This window comes from Cyanistes caeruleus, chromosome 11 (assembly GCF_971803275.1).
Source record: "Cyanistes caeruleus chromosome 11, bCyaCae1.hap1.1, whole genome shotgun sequence".
Taxonomy (NCBI): domain Eukaryota; kingdom Metazoa; phylum Chordata; class Aves; order Passeriformes; family Paridae; genus Cyanistes; species Cyanistes caeruleus.
The window spans coordinates 14,765,479-14,787,861 of NC_141711.1; the positions used below are offsets into that span (position 1 = coordinate 14,765,479).

The window sequence follows — 22,383 nt, forward strand, 5'->3', positions numbered from 1 at the left end:
AATTGTTTGCCAGACTCCTGTGGTTCTCACCAGAGCTGGGGTTTTGCTTCTTGTTCTTCAGGCTGACTGCATGAGGTGTATTGAAATTGCAGGGTTTCCTTGCATTCAAGCTTTTTTTCTTTCTGATGTTTCATCATATCTCCCTCTTCTAGGCAGGCTGTAATGTCTGATACAACATAAAACTTTGGAGAGGGAAGGCTTTGTTAAATAGTTGAGGATTATGAAGCAAGAGGTAGATTGTCTCTCAATCAGAGGAGAGCTTGTGATGTCTGTCCCTGAAACTTTTTAGGAAGAGGTTGTCCGTGTGCTCCAGCCATGCTACACAAAAGAGAGGCCTGCTTTAAAATGGGATGGGAACTGCGTATCCTTGCACCATTTCTTCACCTCTGCTTCACAAACAGTGCTTGCTAAGATAATCACCAATGACAAATGCTTATGGAATATTGCAAGTGTGTGAATAACCACCTGAGAAGTATTTGGAAACAGCTGCTCTTAGTTTTCTGAGTCTGAGTTTCCAAACAAGAGTTCCAAATAAGTAAGCAAGGGGAAGATGTGTTCTCTTAGCTGTGGGTACACTTTGCTGAATGGGTGTGGGCAGAAAAGCCATGCAGAGGCTGTTAGTAATCCTCACAGGCTCTGATGTGGTCACACTGAACCGGAGGTTTTGTGTTATATGTGAATGCAATGACTTTACTTTCTAATATTTGGCTGGCTTTATAGACCATCTTCCTTTCTCCCCGCTCTTGTTTTCTCACATGAAGTCACCATTTCTTGCTGGTTTTGGGTTGTTTTGGTGACTGGAGAGGAATGTAGGCCTCTCAGAAGCACATGAGCTGTTTTGCTCTCCAGTACTGTCCCTGCTCTGCTCGTAGACAGAGGAGAGCTGGGTGGAGAGGATCAGTCAGGAGGTTGAGGAGTGGCAGAAAGGCTGCTTTTTCTCAAGGGATCTGTGAAATGAGACGATCCTGCTGTCATTTCTGCAGCAGGTAATTGCATGGTTTTTGTGCACTTTGCATGTCCTTTGTGACCCATGTGTTTCTCATCCCTTGTACTTTCCTCTGAGTCTCCTGAGCTGTTCTTCCTTATTCTCTTCCACTTTTGTGCATGAAGCACAGGCCAGAGATGCCTGCTACCCCTTTGATACCTTCTCAAAGGTATGACTGATGCTAGCCAGCCTTTGGAACAGAAGCAGCTGCAACATGGGCCCTCCCTGTCCTGCTTCTGTCTGTCTCTGTGCATCTGGAGGGGCCAGGCTGCTGCAGTGCCATGGCTGCAGCTCCAGAAGCCTCTGCAATTTGCCTCCTGTGACACTGACTCACAGGAGGTCTTGATTCACTGTCTCATGGGAAGTGCTCTGGCTCCAGGCTTCTCTTAGCATTTCCTCGCTTAGACCCCAGCTCAACAAAGCCCTTGAATGTAGAGGGAGTGTGCAGCTCACTGCCCCCCTGCCAACATGACAGAAAATGTCCTTGTCGCACCGATGGTTGCTTCCTGAAAACGTGTCAACAGTATCAAGTGGACTTGTTTGCTTTGATATTCCCTATTCATGGTGAATACTAAAAATACTTGTTAAAAATCATTACCCTGGTGGCAGAATTCTTTTTCCTTTTCAGTTTTTGTAAGCACTTTCATTTCAGGAATAGGGAAATATGCCTGTATGATGGGGAGAGGATTCTTTTTCCCCACTGCCAAAACAAATGTAACATTTTAGGGAGAGAGGAAAACTTCCCATTGCTTTCATTAGTAATTGAAACTTCAGAAAAAGTGTCTACCCTCTATTCTTTCTACCACTATGGAGATTTTCCACTTAGCCACCATCTTGGAGGTGCTGGCCAGCTCTGCCTTGGCTTTGATCCCAAAATGTCTCTGATCTGAAAAACCATCCTGGAAACATCACTAGAATAGCCTTTCCTGTGAGATTTCTGCTTCCTGCTGGGCTGACAATGCTGCTGAATCCAGTGGGATTTCCCCTCTGGGAAGTGGGACATGGTGTGTCTGCTCGGTACCCCGAATCTCAGGCTCCTCCTGAGAAACCTGTGAAGAGCCACATTCAAATTAAATACTCAAGGTTTTCACACTTGAGGGTTTTACTAGTAATTATGATGTTAAATCCTTCATGTGTAGAAGGCAGCCTTTGGATTTTTTAATCTTATGAAGGAAATTTAATTTTTGGAGTATTGTGCTGGGACCTCAGAGAACTATTTTGGGAAAATTAAGAGTATAAGTTTGGCTGTGGCTGGGTAGTATTGCTCCACTCCTTTATTCCTTCTTTAATGTGCTGTTGACTAATCTGTAGTACAGCTGGAGGTACACTGATAATGTCACTCAGACATCAGGTGCTCTCATAGTGTTAGAGGGCCGGGTGCCTGTCCCAGGCAGACAGGGAGAGGAGAGTTCAGACAAGTTTTTGTTTCTAATTTCTTCCCAACCAAAAACCTGGAGCCCTGCAACTCCAGTTATGCAGAACTGTGTTGGGACTCAGAGAACCCATTCATTTTATGTCAGTGCACGAACAACTATTTGAGTGTAGGGGTTCTATGTCCTTCAAGTTTACAGTGAGTCCCTATGGTCTCTTTATAAATCCCTGATTCCGTGTGTCTCTCTTTGTGAGTTCTGATGTGTTGCAGACCTTGCATTTATGGAATCTGCCAGGCTGGAAGGTGCAGCCTGCTGTTAGATCACATTTACAGAGGGCTCATGTAAGACTTAAACCCATATTACGTTTGTTCCTCTGTGATGCTTATATTTGTCTTGCACTTTGTCTGGGAATTCAGATTGTGTGTCTTGGCTGGGCTCTGTCATATATGTTTAATCCCAGTTTCTTTGCTTTCCTGCAGGGACTTGCTAGGGAACAGGAAGTAAATGGAGTGTCTTGTAGAGATGCCTTGTAGGGAGAGCTGTCTGCCAGCCAAAAACCATCCAGCTACAAAAGCAGCTGTTTCAGCCCAAAGAATTTGTAAGCACAATTATTTTCTTAGCACCTCATCATGCTTCTTGCAGGAACTTCAGCTGTCAGACAGGTTTTCCATGCTGCTAGGCTGGGAAACATGGGGTGCTTAGTTGGTGAATTCAGCTTGGTGATCCTGTGACTGAGGGGGTGCATGTGTGAGAGGGGGGAAGTATCAAGGCATGGAAAGGGGACCACTTGGGCCCAGTCAATACTGGAGGTTTGGAGTCAGGTTTCAGCCTTTTTCCTGTGCCTGCTAACTCCAAACTAGAGCAGGTTTACTTTGCAGCTGGATCTGGGACGTGTGTGTGTGTGTGTGTGTGTGTGTGTGTGTGTGTGTGTGTGTACATGCCTCAGGCACAAGGGAAAGCAGGAATTTTCCTAGGCTGTGACGCACAGTCTACCTGGAGGACTGGCTTTGTCCTGGGCTGCGGGGGCGAGTCCCAGCTGTCCAAGCATCAGTCCTGTCTGGAACTTCTCAGACACTAAGAAGTACCTGGAATTAAAAATAAAAAATGTCATTTGGGAAAGACTAATCAGCACAATGAGAGAGAGTGACCTGCTCCCTATATCTCACATGCATATCCCACTGTCAGTTCTTTTATGGAAAAAATCCTCCACATCTTGACAGCAGACATAAGGAAAATAGATTTGTTTGGTTTAACCACGCAGTTAAATGTAGCAGGCTGGTTCCCCTTTGCTCTTTATTTCTCCACTGGCCCAGAGTGGGGAAATTCCTAATCTCAACACTCAGACTTGCCCTCTTTGCCAAGACTCATCTTGTCCACGTGGCTTGTGTCAAGGCTGTGACTGGGAGAGAAAAGCCTGGCAGCTAGTTTTCTAAGATCATAGCAATCCATTGCTGGTGTCCACAGAGCTGCTGCATCAGGGATATGGTATGGAGCCGCAGGGGCAGGTCCTGGCCAGGGTTATCTGTGCTCCCCTACCCCTGGCGCTCGTGGCCTCATGAAGGGATGGCTGAACTGCACAGAAAACAGCTCTGACACAATTTACAGCCCAGAGTGTTAAGATAATGCCAGTTGGTGCTGCTTGGCTGCATCAGCTGCTTCCTCCATTGTGTTATTACTGGGCGGGGGGGACAGACTGTTCTGAGTGTTGCTGTAACAAATATGTTTTCCTGCTGTGATTGTGAACAGCATCACTGTCCTGGAGATGGATAGTTGTACCACAGCTCATAGAGAGAGCTGAGTTCTCCTTTTCTCCCTGTCTAGGCCCTTGCCAGACCCATGGGACTCTATCTTACATTCTCAAAATTCTCCTTTTACAGTTTGGTTGCAGCTGGCTGTGCTGTGCCCTGCATCAGCCTCCAGAGAGCCTGTGTGATGGGACAGGAGACCTTTCAGCTGGAGAAGTCAGCCGCTGTGCAAGCTTGACCCAGATTCTGAGCTAAGGGGTAAATCTGCCCTTGTTTCTCAAGTACAGCAGTAGCAGGTTGGGGTCGTGGATGGCAGCACAGCCACATCGTGCAGAGCAGCTGAGGGGTGCATGTTCCTGCCCACGTGTCTCCCCTTGGGGAATGGTTACAAAACTTTCTCTGCAACTTTGATGAGACTTGCTGAATTTTATTGTACCCCCATATAGGCATAACTTTAGTTGATGATGGCAGTAATTCAATAGCAATTCTGAAAGTAGTCAACTGCTGCCTGCCTTGCTGACTGGTTGCTTCAGGCCACCCCTTCAGAAAGCTCCAGAAACATCTAGGGGGATGATGCTTGTCCTTATTGCTCTAAGCAAGCCTTAACTACAGAGCGGATGTCACCTTTTAACTTGGTTGTCTGAATTCAGTGGCAACTTTTCACATATGCAGCAGGATGCAGGATCCTTTCCTTCCTGACCAAAACTGTTGAACGTCATTTGCTGTGTCAGCCTAAAATGCAGTGGTGAATTTCATTGGGTAAAGCAATGCCTGTGTGTGGATGAAAAACAGATGAAAGCATAATGCGATCCAGCACCTAGAAATTCAACTTAGATAAATGTAAGCTAGAGAAAGAAGGTATGTGGTTTTAACAGTGACTAAATAGCAACAATTAAATAATTTTGGCACCAATTACCAGGAGATACAGTGGTGGTTCTGCCTCTTGAAGCCTCTGAAGAATCCATGTCTTGTTATCTCAGCCAAAAGAAATTTGGGACATCAAATGAAGCCTAAGAACATTTTTATGCAGGAGACAAATATGATAATTCCTGCTGCCTTCTTTATATGTAAAAATTGTAATTTTAAAGGCACTCAGTATTCTTTAGTGTAAATATTTCTATTCTGCAGCAATCTGTATTTCCTTCTCCTTAATGCTGCTTTCCTAACACATTGTTCTGAGCTGGTGGATGGCAATCAAGATTACAACAAGTTAAATGCCTTGCTACCTCTGTATAGTGTGGAGTGGTGGTTCATGCCCAATGTCCAACAGGGATTGGTCTTTGAAAAGGCTCCATGCTTAGGTCAAGGCTTGCTGAGCATTTCTTCTGGTGGCAGTATGACCAGAAGCTTCTCCTTCCACTGCTGCTCCTTTTGTTTGCTTGTTTTGTTTTCAATAAAGTTCCCAATGCCATCATAAAGCATAATGTGCTTTCCTTTTGGCTGCACAGGCTTTCATCTGGAGAGCTTCCTCACTGATTTTCAGCCTTAGCTGTGTGAATTTGTGTCTCCAGACCAGTCTGGGAATGTAAGAGCCAGGGAATCATCTGAACACCGGGAGCTGTTCTACAAGGTAGGAAAGAATGGTCATGGTCAGAGATTAACTCTGAGCTCAGCTGAGGCCCTGGGCAGCAGGAACCTTGCTGCATTCACAGCCTGGGCCTGGGAAAACTGCAAGGGGCACAGATGTTTCTGAAGTATTTAGAACAGACTGAGCTAGTGACAGGAAGGTCCAAAGCTCTTTCTTGATTTGACCCGAGATTTGGGGAATTAGTGTTTATTAATCCTTGTGATCCTGGAATGCCCATAGGCTGTGAAAGGAAATCTGGACCTCTTGATATGCCCTGTACCACAAAAACAACCTTACTGTGAAGGTCTGTATTCAACTAATCAAGATTTTGTTTGCCAAATCCTTAAAAAATGTGAGACGTCTTCAAATTACTCTCAGTGTTCATTTGTAGTTTTTAAAAATTTGATTTTACTTGTCTGTTATCCTATTACCTCTTTGGTGCTCAGTAAATAAAACAACCTGCAACTGTTTCCTTTGACTTGCTGAACTTGAGGGTGATGCCAAAGCTGTAACTTAATACCAAAGCATCCCAGCTCTATGGACGTGTTGATCCTCTCGACAGCCAGTGAATTCCTCTGGGCTAACCAGGGGGTTATAAAATACATCTTAACATGCAGCTATTCAGCAGAAATCTTTCCTTACCTGACATTAGCCAGGAAAAATCCTTCCAGCCTGCCCTGGAGGGGAGGGGTCCATGAACAGCTGGGGAGGTCTTGATGGCTGTATTCTGTAAACACAGCACCTTCTCCACCAGTCATTACCCTGCCCTCCCTACTCTCCCAAAGCCACAATTGCAAGGTCAGACTTTCAAATTCCAAGGTGCTGCTTCTGAGTGCTGTTGAGTTGACCAAAATGTATTTGAGAAGTGCTGTGGATCTATCCAACAGGTTGGAGATCAGGCAGACCTATGACGCCCTCAGAGAAGCAGAGAATGTTGGAGGTCAAAGGTTTGGATCATAGGATGAGGAAGTTAAAGCTCCATGTCTGAGTCATGATCTTTTGTTTGGCTCTTCTTAGTAGGGGATTTTTGTGCTTTTAGAAGAGAAGTTGTTCTGCTTTTAAAGTATTGCCTTTGATTTCAAATGAAGGAAAAGTGAGTATAAAAAGAGGAATGTTTGTCCACGTTTTCTTTCTTTTCTGTAAAAACCTTGTGAAAGCACAAGTCAAATTCACTTCTGAAGAGCAGGGTGCTCCAAAAGTGGGAAAGCACCATAGCCTGTCCCATCTGTTATGGGTCACCTTTTGAGTCCAGACATGGAAACTCCCATAAAAGAAGCAATGAAGCACTCTGGAATACTTCAGCCTGGAAAAGGGATGATTTGAGGGGGAATGTAACAGAGACTGACAAAATCTGGAGGTGCATGATGAAGCAAATGGGTAGGGACTGCCTATTCCTACATTTTCCCATGCAAGAATTGGAGGCAAACAATTGTGGGCAGATTTCAAACAAATGGTGGGAGCTGGTTCAGGATGTACCAGGTAGGAGACACAGAGAACTTCTCATCAGAGTGTGTTGTGAGTGCAAGGTGTATTCTCAAAAGAAGACAATAGTGTTTGAAACCAAGATTGTTAGGGATCACTTAAGGAAGACAAACCTTCTAAGGCCAAAAAAAATCTCTTCAGCTGAAAATAATTGAAGATTAAGTAAATAATTTGTGTTTGAGAAGGGACCTATTTTTTGACCTATTCTTCCTCTTTCCTGGGTGTCCATCCATAGTTTATGTTGTGGTGGTGGGTGGATCCTTGCTGTGGACTCATATGGCTGCTGTAGGAGTTCTGAGACACTTAAGTCTGGAAACAATATTGTTATTTTTTTCAGTCCTGCAAAAGAAGCACCAGCACAACTTGAGCTTCCTAGAACATCCCAAGGATGACTGATCTCCTTAGAAATTGCTTCCAGGCTATTCCTAAATTATCTGCAGTCTCAGTGATTATGATTTCCTTAATGCCTTCCCTGACCATATAAGCAGTAAATGGAAAGGTCTCTTCTTGCTCAGGGAAGCATCTCCTGAGGAATGGGGACTTTTGGGGAAGAGTAAGACATAAGAGGGGCCCGTAGGCAAAAGGGAAGTCTAGGGAGAGGCACTACAGTGGGACTTTGGGAGCGTAATCTTTGGCAAGCTGTATTTTCTTGAGAAATTTCAGCTGCCTGTAAGTGGATAGGTGGATTGAGAGAGCTGGGTAAGAGCTGTACTGGGATGGGGTAGGAGCTAGCGATGAAAAAGCAGCTCTGTGTTGGAAGGTGTGGGAACATCTCTGTCCCATTTGCTCTTGAGCACAACCAACGCAAAGGAGCAGTGCTGGCTGTTGGTTTCCACAGAATGGGAAGCCAGACTCTCTACTTTCCATGTATTGCTATCAGCAAGTCTGACAACTCCTCAGAGGGATTTTTGGGGACTGTTAAATGTCATGTCTACATGGAACTTGTGCAAGGGAAATGCATATTCCCAGAGCTGTTTTTCTGAAAGCAGAACTGCAGGACTTTTTCCTTTATTTTTCACTTCAAAAGGACTTAGTGCATAAATCTTGTCCCTGGCAGAGGCTGCCTCTCCCTTTGCGACAGCTCAAGTGCATACACAGGGAATCAGAGAGCAGGTGACTTCAACTTAACCTTCCCTCTGAGCTTGAAGAACAAGCCAAGGCAATACAAAAGGGACCTTCTAAGAGACTTGTGCAGCTGCACAGCCCTTATATTGGCCCCATGATCTGTTTATCTTTTGCCTTCAAGGAAGTCTCAGAGTTAGGGGAAGCTCCCCCAAGTTGGATGGCTTAAAAGACTGTATCCGCTGCTGGGAAGTGCAAATGCTTCTTTCTTTATAAGCCATTTGATGTGTTTTTCCTCTCTTGCTCTCTCTTCCCCTCCTCCCCTGCCAGCAGGATCTCTGGCTGCTGCATGCTTTTCATTAAATCTTTCTGATTGTAAGCTTGTATGTTCTGACCCAGGGTCAGAGAGTACCATGGCAGGGATACAGCGCAGCAACAGAATGGAGATCTTTTTCTGGTTTGGATAATAACTGGGCACCTCCAGTTATTGCAGATTGTATTCTCGTCTGGTGTCTGAAGCCTGAGTTAAATGTCACCCGGAAGGGAGCATTCCATGATGCTCCTGGAACACTGAACTTCTCTTGAATGATGAGGGTGTCGGTGTGTGTGCTTCAGTCGTGTCTTGGCCAGCTTCCAGCCTCTAATGCTACTGTCACTCTTATCCCACATGTTCCACCTCTGCAGTATCCATTGGGGGAGGTTATTTAACTTTCCTCACTGATATAAACAACTGCCACCGTTGTGTTGTTGGGTTTAGGTTGTTTGTCTGTAATGAAAGCCCCACGCTTAGAGCCAGCTCAAATCACCAATTGCTTACTCAGCTTCGCAGCTCTGTTATCGGAAGGCATAATCACTTCCTGCATCTTTGTTTGTCTTTGCCTCCCTGCTGCTGTACTGATGGGCTGGGAGGTGCCCTGCTGCTCCTGCAGCTGCTTTTCCCTGCCCCAAGGCACATCAGCATGTGGGGAGGAAAAGAAGTTCCCGGTTATTGCCTCACCTTCTTGCGATGCCGCAGACACAGGCTGCTCTGTAATATGGAATATCATCCTTCTTCTGAGGGAGGAGGTCATGGGGCATTCATGCCTATTGTGAAGGCTGTGGAGTTTGCACTTAGAGGGGACACCTGGCAAAATCCATCTGTAAGCTCTGGGCTACCTGGTATGAACACTGGTGCTGAGATGTCATGGGATGTCTAGGCATTTCTCTTAGTGTCTGCCCATGATACTGGCTAGGGCTGTGGAGATGCAATGACAGGGCCCTGGATGTAATTAGCCTGATGAGCCTGTCCTGGGCCTCCAGCCGCTGCCCTGTCCGTGGGCTCAGGGGCTCCATTTAAACTCAGTCCATGACTTTCATGGCCCCCTGAGCTGTGGTGCTGATATGCTGCTCTATACAGGGCCTCACACTGGGACCCTGATTGATCCATTGAGGATCAGGAAGATTGACCTCCCAGTTTGGCATCAGACCTTTCTGGTGACCACTGGACTGTCTCTGACTGTGGTTACTGTCACTGGAGCTGACTGACCTGCACTTTGAGCTCCTGCCTTCATCTGCTCTATCACCACACATGATCAGAGCTCTGAGTCCGCCCTGGCTGCCATCCCCAGACTTGGCTGCTGGTCTCACTTATGTCCTGTGGGATGGGGGAGCCCTGCCCTGCTGACTGAGTTATCCCTGACTCCTCATCCTGTAGGGAACTCACAGCTCTTCCTGATCCCTGACCCTTGAGAGGTCTCTATGGAGAGCTGATTCTTTGGAAAGACTCATTTTGGTGTGAAACACTTCCTCAACTACCAGCACAGCACAACAAGAGCATGTGGCCTTGGGGATATCCTGTCTGCCCACTGGGGAAGGTGACACTGTGCATCAAAGCTGTGCCTTCTTTCACATCTCCATTGTGTATCACCAGCCTATTAGTTGCAAAATTAATTAGCATTCCAGCTATGGGATGTGATGTGTTTCTCAACTCAGCAGGCTGGCCAGGCAGGACCTTCTGTCCAGCCTCAGGAAAGGAGGTTTGGGGATTTGGGGGTTTATTTCTTGTTTGCTTTTTAAGCTGCTAATAGTTCCAGTGTTTTCTGCTGCAATCAGCAAGCTGCCCTGTACTGTGACACTTCCAGGACAAGAAGAGAAACCATTCTTTTGCAGAATCCTTGCTAAACAGGTTCCCTGAAAAATATGAGGAACTTGTGACTGCTCACACCTGGCAAGAAAAGATCATGATAGATGCATTTACAGAGCAGAAATAATAACAAACATCAGCAGACAGGGGGAAATGGCTCCTCTGAGAGTAAAAACCAGACTAAGGGAAGAAAAATGCTCAGGTTAGATAGCTAAGTTTTGTGATGTACCATGGCAAGAGCCCACCTGTGAAAGTGAAGCCTCCTGATAAGGCTGTAAAATGTGTAAAGAGAATTGCTGTAGCCTTGTCCCATGGGAGGCCCCTAAGCACAGTGATACCTCCTGCCCTAGGGCAGTGCCCCAAGGGAGGGAGCAGAGGTTTCCTTGGAGAGGCACTGCCACATCACCCCTCTCCTTGGTGCTCCAGCCACTGCTGTTTGTTTCCTCCCAAAGGGCTGGGAAATGCGGAGGCATTTAGCTGACTGTGGCAGCTCCTGCCGGCTGTTGCTGTCTCAGGGGGATGGAGAGAGCTGTAGAGAGGGGATGGTACATGAAACCCTTTTTTCCTCTTTTCTGATACGCTCCTAAATTCACCTATGATTGCAGATATTGAAGGTTGCAAGCTCTTGCCAGCCTTCAGAGATTTATAGCAAAAATCCTCCCACATATGCTATGTACTTCAGAGGGCGGAGTATAAGGAGTGCTCCTGGGGGTGGCTGGGAGATGTCCGTGATGTTTTGGAGATCCCCGTTTGTCACTGAAGGGTAAACTGGGACAGCTGTTGTCTCTGGGGGCCCCGCTCTTGTTTATTCCCAAAGGAAGGGGTTTGGTGACCCAGCATCCCAGCTATAGCTCAGAGGAGCTTTATTGGGTGCTCTACATAGGTATGCTCTACAGGTATTCTATGCATAGAGCCTACAACTTGTCAAAGTAATAATTCAAACAGGGTTCATTTGAAGCTTTTCTAGCTATTGTGGAGACAAATCAGGGCTGATGAATCTTATTGTTACAGAAAAAAAAAAAGAAATAAAAATTCCACACAGTAAAGGAAGAGTGGTGTTGTGTTGCTTGAAATTCCAGCTAGATTAAACTGGACGTCTGAAACTGGGGAGATGTGAACAATTGGATTCAAAGCTAAAGAAAATGCTCTTGTGATCCCTTGTGAATCATAAATTCACTTACCCAGATAATGGGTGTTGTGTGACTTAATTATTGTAAAACCAGAATGTGTTCTGCTCCTAGTTTGCTTTTTTCTTTCAGTTTGTCTAGCAATTTCTTCCCTTAAAGATCTTAAATATTGTCTATATTATTACTGCCATTATTCTACCCAAGTCAAATTTATATTGCATATCCCTGCCCTGATTATAAATAAGATCCTAAATTTATCCCTAGCTTACCTAAGGTTGGATTTCTAATGTGGGGAAGCCATTGAAGCTGTCCTGGTGTTGGGAAAATATTTTTCAGCTCTTCAGGCACTGCAGAACTCCTCTGTCAAGATTTATTCCTACAGCCTGGACTGTCCATGGTATCATCACAGGAGAAAACACTTTAAAAATACAAACTGATTCATAGTAATTGATTTCTCTGATCCCTCCTGGGTGGAGAAGAACGACCCACCAAAACCTGTGTTGCTGAGCAAGATGTGCTAATAGACCTTTTAATCCTTTATTTCCCTCTATCCCACAAGAAATTTGTACCTGTTTAAAGGCTGAGTAGATGATTGAAATGCTCCCTTTTGGCATTGTGTAAGTTCAGGGGAACTACTGAAATGGAAATCAGATTTCCAAACCATCACCCACAGGAGGAAGAAAGGGAGCTTTGATTGCTTGTGTTTGCTTGTGCAAGAAGAGATAATGGACTGAAGTTTTAGTGTATAGAAAATGGGAAGAATGTCTTGAGGATTATGGTTGGTGCTTTGGTCATGGGGAGACACTTTTCTTTAGGGGCCTATAGAGTATTTCCCCAGTGAAACAACATTATGGGGGTATGGAAAACAGGGTGAAAAAGGTACAAATAGGGATGAGACTTATCACTGGCAAGAAACCATGTTTCTGGGGGTTTATAGGGAAAGACTGTAATTTGGTTATTGTGAAAGACCAAAGCAGTCTTATCTATGTACCAGGCTTTGATAAGAACGATGCTGTGTCAAAATTCCCCCTGCATTTTTTTCACTGTGTTTGTTTTCTTTTCATCAAGAGTTTTGGGAAGTGAGATGTGGTTTTCATCTCTTAAAGCTGTACTGTTTGGAATGCAAATTGTTCAGGTCAGGATTTCTTTCCCCTGTAGCTTTTATGGCTTTGCTCCTGTATATCGCCTTTTATCTCTGCTTTTCCCTCTGTTCTGAGATGCTCCATTGCCATCTGTGCCCTCAAAAGCACCTGAGGGTCATTTCTCTACCCAGACCCCAGATAAACCAGCCTAGGTCTATGTGTCCAGTGGAATTGCCAGTACCTGATCCTGGCCTCAGTTGTAGTGTCTTTGCCAGAGTTCCTTGCTCTGAGAACTAAACAGATTTTCACCTTTGAAGCCCAACCAGCTCTGTCAGAATTAATTAGAAACACACAAGTGCACAAGTTCTGGAGTGACATTTTGTTGTTTCTTACTCAATGAATGTGCTAGGAAGTAATTTTTATTGTAATGCTGACTGTTAAATTGAAAATGATAATTGCATTTTTGCCAGAACTGGGCTTCTAGATGATAGGAGGTGTTAAATGCTTAAGGTGTTGCTGCATGGCATGTCACACTGCCTCCAGCTCCAAAACCAGAGAAGATAATTGCTAGATTTTTCTTTGTCGTATGAAGACTGTCTAGCCCTAAAACTGAACAAGAGCTCAAAATTTATAAATACACCCCAAATAACCAAAAAGCATCACTGAGTGCATCACCCATGTTAACATACTCAGAGATAATTGTACTGTTGAATTATGTTAAGAGAGTTTCAGGGAAAACATAGGTTAAACAACAACTTCTGTGAGCTTGAGACATTGGCTCTGGAAAACATCCACCATGCAGAGCTGCTTTTCTGTCCCTGGATCATCGTGATTTTATTTTCTTCCCCTGTGATTCAAATGGTGAAAAGCACAGGACCTGTGAATTTTGGTTTTCAAAATGTTTTTTGCCAGCTCTGCTGAGCAGGGGCTTGCAGTCTAAAATCACTTTGATAGACTTATTCTCTCAGTGAAACTGGTGGAAATGGTGGAAAGCGGAGAAAAATGCTTCATTTTGAGCTGCCTCTTTCACAAAGCACTTCAGTTACCTTAAAATCTTTAGATCAAAAAAAGTCTGAAAGGGCAATTCTTCAACACAAAGGAGAGCAGGAGAAACACAGGGCACTCATGGCTGTGCTGGAGGAAAAATCCATCCCACTGTCCTGGAAAACACTTGAACGCTGGAGAGGAAGGGGTGAAATGCAGCTCTCCTGGACAATGTCTTCCAGGGAAAATTCCTTCTTGGCCTAAAGTTTGGTACCAGGAGAGAGGTGAGACGTTCCTCAATCAGCCTCAATTGGGAGGAAATTGAAAGCAGAGATAGGAACAAGCTGTGGGCAATTTGAATTGCTTTCATTATTCAATTAACTTTGCATCAGTGTAGGTGATGCAGAGATGGAGAGTTCTGATAATGCAGGGAACTATTACTTGGGAATCCTCTGGACTTTCAGGACTTTTTGATGTCTTGCCTGATAAGAAGACTGCACTGAGATAAAGACCAGAATCCCTGGAGGAGCCCTTCAGCTATTGTGTTCAAGGAAGATGGCAACTAATGTTTGTAAAATAGGTTTCCTTAAGCTTTTAGCCTAACCTCATCTGGACTTTTCTTCTTGCCAGCTACTGTCACTATTGTACAAATTTTACCCCTCAGCTGAGTGGGGTCAGCCTGGGGTTGCTTTCAGGCTGCAGCTGCACTCTAGTTTTAAAACCACTGCACAGAAATTTGCTTTCCTTTCAGAACAGAGACCAGGGAGCAGCAGTGACAGCAGATGGCTTAGAAGGTGTGAGCCCAAGCAATGACTATACCTGGCTTTGCCAGCCCAGCAGCCAGGAAGAAGGGGACAAGCCATGGGTGACTGAACTGAGCTGCTTTGCAAAATCCTGGGCAGAAACCTCCACCTTTCATTGCCAGCGATTGCCGACCAGCACCTCTCTCTTGGCTGTAAATGCCAGGAGAGAAAAGCATGCCATGCATACTTTGAGGAATTATAGGGGGGATCAGGTTTCCCCTGCTCTGCTTGATGGTGACCCTAGACCCAGGTACATCTAAATAAGGTTGTCTGAAATGCTTACCAATAGGGCACTTCCCTTAGGTTTGTAAATAACCATTTAGAAAGGCGTTTGAAATGCAGTGATTCTGTCAGCACTGGTGTATTCAGACTATTTTATTTTTTTTTAAGTCTCAGACTGATAAACACTAAACAGTTTGAATCTCTGGGCCTGTGTGTGACCCTAAAGGCTGTGGCCAAGCCATGGTGTTGTCCTGGTTGCTGTTTGGAATCATCAAAGCCCTGAGAACTCCCGAGTTAAATGCTGATTGAGAGTGAACCAGTGATTTGGATTTTATTGATTGGTTATTTTATCTGTATATGGGGAAAGAGCTCTACCTTCCCCTCCAGTTCTCAGCCCTTCTTCAGGTGTAATTCCACTTCTTTGGTACTTGCCTTTTGACTTCTTGCCCAAGTTGATCGACTGACAGGCCTGTTCCTGGCCTTTTGTTCCTGAGTGCTGCCCAGGTTAAGGGGAAGTCAGAGCTTCTCTGGCCATGCTTTTGTATGAGGTGCTTCAGGAAACTCTACAATGTCAGGTCATGTAGAGGTCTTGAAGAGGGCAGTGTTGGATGCTGGAGAGACAGACCACATGGCAGCAGGGAATGCTGTGCAAGCTCCTGCCCAGACACAGCACTAGGGGCTGGATGCCAAACTCTGAGTTACTTATGGAGCTGTTTGCTTGCAGGATGCACAGGTCTGTAGGACTGGGAAAAACTGTGGAGACACAGGTGTCATCTGGATAAGCTGTAAGGGAGCTGGAGTTTTCAAAATGCAGAAATTGAGAGATGGGAAAACTTGCCCTGTGAGAATGTTTTGAGGAAGGAAAATGATTTCTTTTTGCAGGTAGCTTCTGGTCCTCTCCCAGTAAAGTAAAGCTGCCGACAAAGAAACTGGGAAGGTAGAGGGTGGTGCCCAGGTCAGCAGGGGAATTGCACACTCAGGAGTCCCAAACTCATGTACAAAAATCCAGGAGAACAAGGATAGGGCCAAGCAGGAGAGAAGCACAGGCTGTTACAGGAATCTGCTTATAGCAGTGAGATCTGCTAAACCTGTGTGAAAACCCTGCAGCCAAAGTGTTGATCAGGAAGCTCAGCAGCAAGAGGGAAGTTCAGAGAATTCACAGAATGTTCTGGGATGGAAGGGACCCACAAGGATCATTGAGTCCAACTCCTAACTGAATGTACAGGGATTAAACCAAGGTCATTGCATCCAAACAAGCAAATGAGACGACTTTCTCCAACACAAATTTATTTAGCTGACAGATGATGACTCGTGCCCGTGGGCAGGAGGTGGGATCAGACTGATTTTAATTGAAGTTCCTGGAGTCTGCTGGCTCAACTGCTTTGTTTCAAGGATAAATTACAGTGTATTCTGAGAATATTGTATAGACTTGAGTGTTGGTGGGTCAGTTGCAATAAAACTTCCCCAAAGTACTGGTGAGATGATGCTTAAGCAATAGCTTGTAATAAACTAAGATGCGTGTACTGTACGTAATGATCGACGACAAAGAGGAGCAGCAGGAGAAGGACAGGAGAGGAAGAGAAATGTTTCTGGTGAAGAGTATAAAATGGTATTTTGTTTTTTTGTTGTTTTTTTTGCAGAGCATGTGGAGCACGTGGGTGGTTTGACTGGAATGTATTTAGAGTTCTGTCCCTGTCATGGCTCTGAGGGAGTGAGCGATGGGTGTTCTGTGCTGCCAGGCAGTTTGTTCCTCACAGGCATCACTGTGTGATAGATCTGTGTAAGAGCCACCCCTAGCATGTCTGTTAAAATGATAAATCCTGTCTTGCACAGGGTTCAGTGTGTTGCAGTTCATGCAACACAAGCAGGAGAGAAAATGAAGGTGCAGAACAAGGCTACAATGTGCCCTAGGGAGGCACAAGGTCTCTCTGATTCTCGGTCCCTTCTGCACGGGTGCAAGGAGCTCCCTCCTTGGCCCAACCCACCCCTTGGTGTTTGCTGGTGTTTGTGTTCCTCAAGAGCAGCCTTTTAAACCCGAGCAGCCCAGCATGAGCTGTTTCCATCCTCCTGTGGGATGTCACAGATATCTGTGGCATGACTCTGAGTCAAACTGTGTCACTCAGCTGTTTCAGAGCACACACAAGGCTCATCTAGGCCTTTACAGAAAAGATCCACAATTCCCTTAGTGCCTGTATAGATTTTTCCACAGTATGGTATTTGGCTGCTTAGTCACAGAGTTATCTTTGTGTTTTAAGAATAGACTTGTCTACCATCTCCTTGGCTGTACAGAAAACTAAAGACTTTATTTGTCTTAGCATAAACACCTTGTATAAGTGTCAGATGTGCCAGCAAGTATGTGCTTAATTAAAAAGGCTTCTTAATAGGTTTTGTTATCATTTTAATGCTCTGCACTTGAGCCACTTCTCTTAAAGGACTGTTTAATGAATTTCTGAGGCTATCTGACAAGTAATGTTCTTGGCTTGCTTGTTGTATAATTGTAAAATTCATTAATGTTTCCCTTTGCATGGTGTATATTGAATCACAAATATTATGACTTAATTAGCTGATTGCAATTTATGGGATGGTGGATGTAGGCTTTTTATTTACTGATCTTATGCAGAACTAACCTGTTTAAAACAAGTAAACAAGCAGAAACTCAAGCTGTTTAGTTGTCCCTGCTGACATATACCTCCCCTTGACCCTCATCATCTGGGGACTTTTCCATAGCTTACTAACCCCCCTCCCTACCTCCCTTTTTTTTTTTTTTTTTTTTTTTTTTTTTCATAAAAAGGGAGAAAGCTTGCTAGAATTAAGCAGACCTTTCGTTTTGGTGGATTGGCAGGACTCAACCAACCTCATTGCTCTGAGTACAGAACTTTCCATGTGTATTTTCCTGTTACAAGCAGGTCTCTAGCATGCATTTCCTTTGAGTCTCACAGAAATGTTTTGAGGTGATTCCTTAGCTGGTGTACTTGGAAGTACTTCCCTCACCAGTTCTGAGAAAGGGACAGAGTTGTTTTTCCTCTGCTTCCTTGAGAGTTGAAATTATTCACACTAGTAGACAGAATTGCTGCTTGTGGGCAGGCACAAATCCACAAGGTTGTGGGTCTCTGAAATGCCTGTGCTAGCAGGGTGAAGGAGGCTCAGTGTGTGACAGCTGTGGGCCAGAAAGGGCACGATGTCCCTGGAAAGACCTACCTAGTGCAGGTAGCTCTAGATAACCATCAAACTGAAGTATCATGTTCCAGTTGTACCTTCTGTTGATGAGTTTATTTTCCTGTGTCTTTACAACAGCCTGGTGTGAAGTTACCATCCACCCAGACTATCCACATTTACTTTCCTAATCAACAGTTTTGCTGGGTGGGAAAAATGGGCAGTGGGTCAGAAATCACAGTCAAATGGTTTCTGCAGGATGACACTGGATGTGAGGGGTGTCGTGGTACCTGCTCCCTTGCAATGCCACAGCCTGTCTGTTTTGCACTGGGATGGAGATTATGTCCTCCACAAATAATGTAGTTATGCTCCTGTCTCTCTGGGCTGAGACTGCACAGAGGCAAAATAATAGTAACAGCTTGCCCGGAGCATACAAGAAATCTGTGGCAGAGAAACAGGATTCTGCCAGAGATCATAATGGCAGAAACATCCTTTTTTCCATCTGTGTTGATTTTCAGATTGCTTCATGCTCCCTTTCTGAGTTTTACCCTTATTATAACTTGAGGAAAGTTGAGCCGCTTCAGTGGTCTCTCCCCTTCCACTCTCCTTCTCTTCCTACAGCTTCCTCATTGTTATTCTTTGCTATGCAGGGCACAGAACTCCTTAGGAAATCAGCTGCTGCTGGTGAAGGCTGGACCTGTTTGGAGACTGTAGCCACGAAAGCCAGACTTCCCAGGGTAATCAGGCCATTAAACCTCCTGTGGGAATTTTTAAGGCTGGCTTTATCTGCCCTGCAGAGAGAAGTCTGGGGAGAGGCCGTTGCACCATTGTTCCTCCTACTGATGACACAGACTGGAATTGCCTCTCCTTGAACACTGCCTCCACTGGGGTGAAGCCTGGCTCTGTGTTGTCCTAATCCCTCAGTCCAGACCACAGTGACCACATGAAGTTAAAGTAGCCCTGAGGCTGTTCCCTTGTTCTAACACGTGCCACCAGCAAACTGCTCAAAGAGATCAAATCTTTGACTAGACTCTGACCCAGTGTCTCAGCTTCAACCCAAAATTTTGGTCTGGGAGCAGTCTGATTGAATTTGGACTTACCAACATAAACAGCTGCTTAGAAAATTCAGAGCCTTATTTCCTTACTTTCATATCCTTTGTCCTATCTTCTGTCGTTACGTGTTTCAGTCCATGACTGTAGACTTTGCTGGAAAGAGTCAGTCTCTCTGGGAGTTACAAACGTTCGTGCAGTCTCATTCTCATTTTTGGATCAGAGGGATGGATTTGAAGAGGAAGTTTTCTCATGATGTAAGATTGTTTGAAGTTTTTGATTTTCAGTATTTTTCTCCCAAACTGCAGTGAGTTTTATTGTAGTTTTATGTTTCCTGGTAATTGATAAAAAAAAATCTATACTGGCTGGCAGCAGCTGAAAAGGCACATAAGGTACCCAAACCTAAAACAAGAACAGTTCTGGCCTGTTCCAAGACGCCTCCCCCTCCCAAAATGTTAAACTGGGAGATTTGCTGAAGCTGTTCTGTTCCCATGGCTGGATTAGACCTCAGTGAATCAGCCCTCTGAGAAATCTCCTTGGGGAATTCCTGGCAGGCTGTACCCCAGCATCACTTGCTGACTAAGTTGGGAGCTTCCTCAAGTAGTGCTGCTGTGCAGGACAATGGGTCAAAGCCTTGCTGTGCCATCCTGGAGCCCAGCTGTGGAGCACAACTTGGAGGCTGGGGAAAAGCCCTGTCCCATCCTGCACCACTTTTGTCCTCCAAATTCCCCAGGATGTGAGGGAGCTCACCCCTCTGCTGTGGGTGATCTGGGATGAAAGCACACTCATTTGAGCTCCTGCCTACACTGAGCCCTAGACTGCTGCTCTCCCAGGAGTGTCAGTGGATGCTGGGCTGCCTGAGAGAGTGGGGCACCAGGCAGGAGGATGGGAGCCAAAATACGTACCTGCAGCCTCCCAAACACTGGGAACCCTCTTGGATGTGGGGTGTAGACTGGCCACGAAGCTGCAGAGGACAGGTGAAGAGACTGTGGGGTTTGTGGTGCTTAGGAGCTCACCAAAAGTTGCTGGAATAAACTGGAGAGCAGAATTCATCCCAGGAGCCATTAGACACAGGCAGAGAGATTTTACTTCTGAGCTTTTAACTTGATTTGCCTGATGTGATATGCCTGTCTTTTTTCTATTTGGAATTATCTTGTCCTGTTTGTACCTTTTTAGTGCTCTAATAAAACCCAGCCATGGGGCCAGAAGCCTTTGACTTCTGGCTTGGCTGCCTCCAAGACCAGATGTGGCAATTTCACCTCCCAGTCTGCCTGTTTCAGCCCAGTCCCAAACAGCTTTTAAGTGATGAAGGAGACAAATGCTTGGCAAAGTTGCTCTGGTTGAAAGGAGCAGAGCTGGACAAGTGTTTTACCCATCAGGGCTCCAGCTCCCTGCCCAGCCAGGAGGGTTTGCTGCCTGCAGCACTCAGCAGCGTGTGTTTGTGCGGGGCTTTTTCTGTGCATATTGATTTTGAGCTGTACATTTTCTTCCAGCAAATCTGCATTTGGCTTTATAACTTCCCAGGAATAGTTTGTGCATTGGAAACCCCCCGCCCCCTCCTGCCATATGGGAAGGAGAAATCTCACTTGTACCCTGTAAAACATACATTAAGATTTTTTAATGAAATGAACTTCCGATAACTGCGGAAGTTTGGAATTTTCAGGGGCTTTGATGCAATGGGTGTAAATTCATGAGAATTTCTGAGATGTACCTGGCAGAAGAGTGCAGCCACCAGCATGGTTTGGTACCAGAGCAGCTGGTGATGCTCTGGTGGTACAGGGTCCAGTATTCAACAACCAGTTGATACAACTTTTGTGTGGATGGCTCAGGTCATCTTCCCTTGTCCAGAGGTTGCAGCTAGCCCTGTGCCATTGCCTTTATCCTTTCACTTCCTGGTTTCCAAGGTCACTTGTGCTTGGTTGGGCAATGCATCCAAGATGATGAACCTGTTCTTAATGTTCATCAAATCAGCTCCCAATTACCCTCCCCCATTGCTGACTTTGCTCATCAGCCTGGGCACTCCTCACGCTGGTTTTTGAGTGTCTTTTTAGTGCAGCAGAGCTAAACTATCTGCGTGGAACAAGTATTGGAGGAGAAATAGGACTTCAACAGAAATCCCTTTGTTTCAGCTTCCCAGCAGTAACACCTCCTTGAATGGAGACTCTTACCTCCTCAGCAAACAGTTTACACTGGCATACCCTGCTGTTTGCAAGGAATGAGACTTGATAGAGGTCCCATGGGTAAAGCAGGCTTGAGTAAAATGCTATCAGTGTCACAAAATCCCTGCCCCTTCTGAGGCTCTGTTGTTCCTGCAAAACTGTTCAGACGTTGATTGTGCAGTATTCTGGTGTCCTTGTATGTATGAGGGTCAAAGCAAAGCATTTAAATTACATTTTGCATCTCAGAACTGGAATTACCTTTTCCTGCAGGATGCTTCAGGTGTAAATTTGCTAAAAAAAACGCCAACCAACTCAATGACTTGCCCAAAATTCCTCCCAGGGTGGAGAGTTTGACCAAGAAGAGAGGGGAAGATAGGGTAATTCTTTTGTAAAATTCATAAACATTCATTTTTTCACAGTTTCCTTTTACCTTCCTTACCTGAGCAGGTGGGAGGAAAACGTGGCCCAGCAGTTACAAAAGGGGCTAAGTCTGAGGAGAAATAAATCCTCTCTGCAGCTGCCCTGTGCCAGGCAGCTGGCCAGTACCACCTCCACAAACACTGGTGTGCATCCAGCACAGGAGCAGCTGAGTGTCAGCCCAGCCCAGCATTTCTCCAGGTGCCAGGTACTTTTGGGTGGCATCACAGATTGAATGTTTCCCGGAAAGAGAGAGTCTCTGTGTAAACATGCTGAATAAACATGCTGAATTCTCTCCGTCCAGCCCCATCCTGTCAAGCATGAGGTGCAGATGCAGGAGCCAAGAGCTCTTCCAAATTAATTCTTTCCCCTCTTGCTGCCTCTCTGTTCCACCTGTGGTGTACAAGCAAACCAAGGCCAGTAGCCTTGGCCAGGGCCAGGCAGGGTGGGACTGGCCCAGTGCTACCTGCTCTGCTTCCAGCATCCCTGTGCTGTGGACCTGCACCCAGCTCTGCCTCTTCATGGATTTGCTGGAATTGGGAAAAGGATTGCTCTTACCTTTGCTGAGGCAAAAACACCATCCAAATGGTTGGGGAAGAGGGGAATGTGAGGGGATATGAGGTAACCAGCTCTTGCTCATACTGGTAATCCCTACATCTTGTGAAAAAAATACATAAGGAAGAACTGGGACTAAGTAACTCTTGTGTCCTTCTTTCAGGTGACCACTAAAGGCTCAGGAGTGGTAGAAGAACACCAGCATCTGAAAAATCAGGTAAAAACAGGTTTTGGAAATGGAGTTCTGGCCATCCTTTGTCTTAGAAAAGCATAGTGCTTTTTTCTCTAAATCCAACATGCAGTTTAGATTTGGGCATTGTTCTGTGCTGCTTAAGAACTTACACTGTTAGAAGCATTCAAGAAACTGAAACTAAGGCTATAGGTAAATATTTGCCACACATTTTTTAGTTGAAAAAGGCTTAAGCAGTTCTTGCTTCAGTGGAAAACTCACAAAGTTTTTTGATTGTTTCTGCAGCATATCTATTACAAGAAGGC

The 22,383-nt window shown here is 45.2% G+C and overlaps 1 long non-coding RNA gene across 4 annotated transcripts in view; it reads left to right on the forward strand.

Annotated features, from left to right (window-relative positions):
- Window positions 1–22,383, forward strand: part of LOC111935162 (uncharacterized) — a 144,472-nt gene that overhangs the window by 29,806 nt on the left and 92,283 nt on the right. For 2 of the 4 annotated variants that reach the window (XR_015274848.1, XR_015274850.1), the window contains exons 5-7: window positions 4,236–4,361; window positions 5,552–5,673; window positions 22,052–22,105. This is a non-coding gene — a long non-coding RNA (uncharacterized LOC111935162). Of the gene's footprint in view, window positions 1–4,235; window positions 4,362–5,551; window positions 5,674–6,557; window positions 8,571–18,357; window positions 21,567–22,051; window positions 22,106–22,383 lie in introns of those variants that run through there. The other 2 variants (XR_015274847.1, XR_015274849.1) reach the window with 2 other exon arrangements.